The 7305-nt window shown below is 43.8% G+C and overlaps 1 pseudogene; it reads right to left on the bottom strand.

The window, feature by feature from the left end:
• The window catches only part of LOC131899677 (nucleolin-like), a 7046-nt pseudogene extending 1339 nt beyond the window's left edge, over positions 1-5707 (bottom strand).
• Between the last annotated feature and the right edge of the window lie 1598 nt (positions 5708-7305).

The raw sequence follows: 7305 nt of genomic DNA, 5'->3' as shown, positions 1-7305 counted from the left end.
TTGCCTTTGTCCCTTCTCCCCAGGGTAGTAGAGTGAAACAGATCACCCATCAATCTCTGCCCCCTGCTTTTCTTCAAAGTTCTTCTCTGCATCAGCTTCAGATTTAAATTCACTATAAGCAATCCCTTTACTCTTCCCATCCTGGCTAACCAATCTGATCTCCAGGGCATCTTCAAATACTTCTTTTAATTCATCCTCAGTGATGTTGAAAGAAAGGTTCTTTGCTAAAAGTGTTCTTGCAGCTCGAACTTTCTTACTATCTCTTCCTTCTGGTTTTTCAAGTTTAATTTCATTGCCAAACACTTTTAAACCAGTGGGCTCCAAGGCCTTTTCTAGGTCTTCAGCAGACTCAAAGTCCACATAACCAAATTTCCTATTTGTACCAGTTCTGACATCCACAACAGCAAGATCATTTTTTAGCAAAAAGTTCACTAATGGCAACTTTTAATTCAGCAACAGACTTGTTTGGATTAAGGTTTCCAATGAATAGACTGAAAGGTGTAGTTGATTCTGAGCCTTTCACTTTCTGTTTCTTGGCTTCAGGAACTTCTTTCTGTTTGGTCATTTCCTTCTTCCGTTTTCCAGGTGCTGCTTTAACAGGCTCTTCCTCTTCTTCTTCTTCCTCATCTTCTTCCTCCTCCTCTTCATCATCGTCATCCTCCTCCTCCTCCTCCTCCTCCTCCTCCTCCTCCTCCTCCTCCTCCTCCTCCTCTTCAGCCACATTCTTGGCTTTCACAGGAACAACTTTTGCAGGAGCTTGCTTTCCTTTAGCAGGTGTGATCTCCATAGCTTCTTCTTCGGAGTCATCTTCCTCTTCCTCTTCCTCTTCCTCATCCTCATCTTCATCCTCATCCTCTGAGGCCGGAGCAGCAGCAGCTACTTTAGATGCTCAGATTCATTCTCTTCCTCATCATCTTCATCCTCATTACTGTCATCCTCCTCATCGTCGTCTTCATCCTCATCACTGTCTTCCTTCTTGGCATTCTTACCATTCTTAGCCGCCTTGGCTGGAGTGATGGCTCCCTTCTTACCAGGGGTTGCTACCACTGCTTTTGCGGCTCCCTTCTTACCAGGTGTAGCAACGGCTTTAGCTGGTGTAACTGCCTTCTCAGCGGGTGTGGCTGCTGCCTTTTTGCCAGGGGTAGCAACAGCTTTCTTAGCTTGTGAAACAACTCCCTTCTGTGCTGGAGTTGTGGTAGCCTTCTCGCCTTTTTTTCTGAGGGATTACAACCTCTTCTCCACTGCTGTCATCTTCTTCATCTTCTAACATTTCTTCGTCTTCACTGTCTTCTTCCACCTCCTTTGGGGGAGGAGCCATTTTCTTGGAGTCACCGTAGGTTTTGCCGGCTGGACCACGTGCGACAGGAGGCGGGGCCCGGCGTGCGCCGGTTGCACGCGTTGGGTCCCATCTCCACGAGGCGGGCCTGGCGCCCCCTCCCCACTCCCGGCTCCTCTGGCCTCAACCCCTCCCCTACACACACCCCGACCCCCGGGCGCACTCAACATCCCCCCTTTTTTTTGTTTTTTCAAGACAGGGTTTCTCTGTGTAGCTCTGGCTGTCCTGGATCTCGCTCTGTAGACCAGGCTGGGCTTGAACTCACAGAGATCCTCCTGCCTCTGCCTCCCGAGTGCTGGGATTAAAGGCGTGCGCCACCGCCCGGCAAGAGACCTTGTCTTAAAGCAGGGGGAAAAAAGACTATTATGGTTCCCACCACAAGTGTGCTTTCTCTTTCTCTCTTTCCCCCTGCTTCCCTCTAGCTCTCTCTCAGGGTTTCTATTACTGTGATAAAATACTGTGGCCAAAATCAACTTAGGAAGGAAAGTTGTTATTTCACCTTACAGCTTTTAAGTCCGTCACTGCGGGAGACCATGACAGGAACCTGGAGATACGGACTGATGCCGAGGCCATGGAGCCAGCATGCTGCCCCCCACCTTGCTCTTCACAGCTTGCTCAGCCTGCTTTCTTATAGAACCCAGGACCACCAGCCCAGGGGTGGCACCACCCACAGTGAGCTGGGACCCCCCAAATCAATTCTCAATCGAGAAAATACCCCACAGGCCAATCTAGTGGGTCATTTTCTCAGGTGAGCTTCCCTCGTCCAAAATGGCTCTAGCTTGGGTCAAGTTGACAGGCACGAAACCCAGCCATCATGTAAAGAAGTTCAGGATTTTGGGTGATGGCTCAGTGTGTAAAACACTTGCCCCATATGCATGGAAAAAAAGCTGAGTTGAATCCCCAGCTCCCGTGTAAATGATGGGCAGGTATGGTACCCTTCCTGCCATCCCAGCAGTGCATGGGGGAGGCAGAGACGGGGGGGGGGGGCTCCTCAGGGCAAAACTAGTGAAACTGGTGAGCTCTGAGTTCAAATGAGAGCCCCTGCCCCAATATATTAAGAAAAGAGTGAGCTGGAGAGATGGCCAGAGTGGTTAAGAGCACTGACTGCTCTTTTAGAAGTCCTGAGTTCAATTCCCAGCAACCACATGGTGGCTCACAACCATCTGTAATGAGATCTGGTGCCCTCTTCTGGCCTGCAGTCATACATGCTGTATACATAATAAATAAATAAATCTTTAAAAAAAAAAGTATATAGAACACCAAATAGACTAGACCAGTCTATTATTATTTAAAAAAAAAAAGAAGAGAATAATACTTGGGCCATGGCCTGAGCCGTCATTACCACTTCATACAGAAAATAAAGCTAGCGTAGCCGGTGCTGAGGATCACTGAGGGGAGAGGAGAAACCGACCACTAGATGTAGCACCTTCTGTTTTTTTTTTTTTTAAAGATTTATTTGTTATGTATACAGTATTCTGCCTGCGTACCAGAAGAGGGCACCAGATCTCATTACAGATGGTTGTGAGCCACCATGTGGTTGCTGGGAATTGAACTCAGGACCCCTGGAAGAGCAACCAGTGCTCTTAAGCTCTGAGCCATCTCTCCAGCCCCCTTCTGTTCTTTTGACACTGATCCCCAAGAAGCTCAAGTGGCCTTGAACTCCCTGCTGCTCCAGATCCTCTTGCCCCGACCTCTAAAACACTAACATTGATAGACAGCGTACTCTGCCTTTTTTTTTTTAAACATTTTTAATGGTTTATTTATTTTTTTTATTTTTTATTTTTCTGAGACAGGGTTTCTCTGTGTAGCCCTGGCTGTCCTGGAACTCGCTCTGTAGACCAGGCTGGCCTTGAACTCACAGAGATCCGGCTGACTCTGCCTCCGGAGTGCTGGGATTAAAGGCTTATGCCACCACTGCCTGGCCAGTTTATTATTTTATTTTAGATAGATATCACATATCCCCAGACAGTCTGGAATTTTCTATGTATTGGAGAATGACCTTCTCACAAAGGTTGGGAGTGTAAGCATGTATATTAAACACAGTATCTCAACAAAAAAAAAGAGAGTAATAGAAGAAGACATTTGATGTCAATTCTGGTTTTCACCTGCACCTGCATGCACACATGCACTTACAACACACACACACACACACACACACGCACGCACGCACGCACGCACGCACACGCACACACACAAACACACACACGCACACACACACACACACACACACACACACACACACACACGAGTCCAGGTTACCCTGTTAGAAGAGTCACAAGAGAAGACCTGGAGGATAAAGGCCGTATGTATACATACAGAAAATTTAAATCTACATTCTGTATATGAGAGAGAATATGTGATATCTGACTTATTTTTAGAATGGTGTTCTTTAGCTCCTGCAAATGATGTAGTTTTACTCTTCTTTATGGTTGGGAAAAACCAACTCCATTATGTATGTACCACATTTTTTTAGTCATTCATCTGTCAACAGGCATCTAGGTTGGTTCTATAGCTCAGCTTTTGCAAATAGTCACAATAAACATACTCTGTGGTATGCTGATTTAGGTTCCTTTGGGTATACACCATTCTATACCCGGGTCACAAGGTAGATCTACTTTTACTTTTGAAGGACCTCTATAGTGGCTACACTAGTTTACATTTCTGCTAGCATTGAGTAGAGGTTATATACCACTTGCCAGGCTGTGGCACACACTTTTAATCCCAGCACTCGGGAGGCAGAGCCAGGCAGATATCGGTGAGTTTGTAGGCTAGTCTGGTCTATAGAGCGAGTTCCAGAGCTGTTACACAGAAAAACCTTGTCTCAAAAAACAAAATAAATAAATAAATAAATAGATAGATAGATAGATAGATAGCTAAACATAGATAGATAGATAGATAAACATAGATAGATAGATAGATAGCTAAACATAGATAGATAGATAGATAGATAGATAGCTAAACATAGATAGATAGATAGATAGATAGATAGATAGATAGATAGATAGATAAACATAGATAGATAGATAGATAGATAGCTAAACATAGATAGATAGATAGATAGATAGATAGATAGATAGATAGATAGATGGATGGATAGACAGATAGATATAAAGAAAGAGGAGAAAAGAAAAAGAAAAAAAAAGGAGCCAGGCGGTGGTGGCACACACCTTTAATCCCAGCACTTGGGAAGCAGAGGCAGGTGGATCTCTATGAGTTTGAGACCAGCCTGGTCTACAGAGTGAGTTCCAGGACAGTCAGGGCTACACAGAGAAACTCTGTCTCGAAAAACCAGAAAAGAAAAAGAAAAAGAAAAAAGGCCCCTTGGCAGCTTTCGTTGTTATTTGTTTCCTTGATAGGTAGCCATTCCAACTGGAGCAAGATGCAATCTCAGTAATCTCAATGTACCTTTTGTTTGGTTTTCGAGACAGGGTTTCTCTGTGTAGCTTTGGTGCTTGTCCTGGAACTCGCTCTGTAGACCAGGCTGGCCTCGAACTCACAGAGATCCACCTGGCTCTGCCTCCCGAGTGCTGGGATTAAAGGTGTGTGCTGTCACTGCCCAGCTTTCTATTGTTTTCTTTAATTCCTCTCTGTAATGTTTTCAAGTTTTCATTGTACTATCTTTCACTACCTAATTAGATTTATTCATAAGTACTTTATTAGTTTTTGAAACTATTACCAATGAGACTTTTTCGGATTCCTTTCTAAACATGCTTGTTATTGATGTATAGAAAAGCTACAGATTTTTATGTTGATTTCGTATCCTGTTTTTCCTTAGTTTTTATTTGTAATCATAAGCTTAACTCTGCATTACAGCTAGACTTGGAGGTGAATAATGAAAATACCTCCAAAAAACTGCAGTTAGAACACCAAGATTACTGGATATTGTGAGATGGGGCAAAGGTGCTCTCCTGAGCTAGGGAAGAAATTGTCTAGTGGTTTACATAAACGCAACCCAAAAGCATTTAGAGGTGTCCACGGTCAACAGTGGTGATCTTCTTCCTGCACCCCAAGTGCCCCGTGGCTTTCATAATGCTCATGCCTTCTTTCATTTTCCCAAAGACCACATGTTTGCCATCCAACAACCCAGTCTTCACAGTGCAGAAGAAAAACCAGAAACTACTTGTGCATGCATGAGTGCAGGTGCCTCAGAGACCAGAAGAAGGCATCGAATTCCCTGGAACTGGAGTTACAGGTGGTGTGAGCCACCATGTGGGTGCGGGGAATCGAACTATCTCTCCAGCTCCAGTCACTGATCATTTTTATGAGCAGACTTTTGAATTCTTTGGCTTCAACAAATACAGTGCTTTTGGATATGGCAATTGAGTTACCTTCTGGAGGTGCCAGGCTGCCTTGCGTTTTCATGGCTCCCATGTTTGAGAGTTGCACTTTGTACATCTGTTGGTATGGATATCTCATCTAGTTTTACTTGGGGAATCTCCTTAGAAGCCTTTTTTGTTTGTTTGGTTTGGTTTGGTTTTTGAGACCCTATTTAAAAAAAAATTCACCTCAAAAGTTCTATACTTTTTTTTTCCGGGGTGGGGGGTGTCTCACTGTGTAACATTCCTGCTGTCCTGGAACTCACTTTGTAGACCAGGCTGGTTTTGGACCTGCCTGCTTCTGTCTCCCAAGTGCTGGGATTAAAGGCGTGAGTCATCATGCACACTTTTTTCTTTTTAAAAATTTCTTTATAATGTGTGTGTGTGTGTGTGTGTGTGTGTGTGTGTACATGTCTACACGTGTGTGCAGAGCACCCGTGGGTATCACAGGACAACTGTCGAGAACTAGTTATCTCTACTGTGAGTTCCAGGGATTGAACTCAAGTAGTCAGGCTTTCATGACAAGTCCCTTTACTCTTTAGCAGTCATTTCTGGAGGACTCAATCCCAAACACTATTCAGAAAGGAGAAAATCACTAGAGTAGCAACACCAGACCAGAGAAGATACAGAAACACAATCAAAACTGTGTAAAGCCAGGTACTATACCACCACCAACCACTGGACAAAAAAGACAATGGAGACTATACTAAACTTTAAAAGTTACTTGGGAGCCAGGCAGTGGTGGCACACACACCTTTAATCCTAAGATTAAAGACAGAGGCAGGCAGATCTCTGCGAGTTCAAGGTCAGCCTGTTCTACAAAGTGAGTTCCAGGACAGCCAGAGCTACACAGAGAAACTCTGTCTCGGGGGAAAAAAAAAAAAGAAGAAAAAAGTTACTTGGGGTAAAAGTAAAAGTAGTAAATGAATGAAATAAAGGAAGGAGGGCAGGAAAAAGCACAGGTTCTGGGAGCAAGGTTAAATGAAAAAGAATAAGGTAATGAACAGAGAGAGAAAAGAGAAAGAAATTAAAGAGCGTGACAGCAGCCAGACTTGGCAGCACAGGCCTGGAAGCCCTTCCCTTTCAGCCTTACGGCAGGAATGAGGCGGCTGAAATCAAGTGCTCTGCAGGAAGATCACAAGTTCACGGCCTTCCAAACCTAGAGAGTGAATTCAGGTCCAGCCTGGGCAACTTAGCAAGATCCTGTCTCGAAAAGAAAAACATAAAAAAGTGACTCTATACCTCAGTAGTGGAGGGCTGACCAAGCATGTAAGAAGCCCAATTTAGGCTTGAATGAGATCGAACTTACAATCTCCAGTGCAAAAAAAAAAAAAAAAAAAAAAATTGCATAGCAAAGGGAAAATTATGTAAACAAATTAGATGGATGTGAGAAGATGAATACAAATAAAAACACAAAAGACTAAAATATGAAATAAAAATGATATAAAAACATGGAAACAAAAAAATATAAGAAGCAAAAAAAAAAATAATAACAATGGGCGGTGGTGGCGCACGCCTTTAGTCCCAGCACTTCAAAGCTACACAGAGAAAGCCTGTCTCCAATAAAAGAGAAGAAAAGAAGCAGCGGGGTGGTAAAAGAGAAGCACCGGTGTAGTTCTTCCAGGTCCTCTACTATGGGAGTAGTTCTTCCAG

Source organism: Peromyscus eremicus, chromosome X, assembly GCF_949786415.1.
Source record: "Peromyscus eremicus chromosome X, PerEre_H2_v1, whole genome shotgun sequence".
Taxonomy (NCBI): domain Eukaryota; kingdom Metazoa; phylum Chordata; class Mammalia; order Rodentia; family Cricetidae; genus Peromyscus; species Peromyscus eremicus.
Note: the sequence above shows the minus strand (reverse complement) of the source record. Positions and strands in the feature narration are given on the sequence as shown.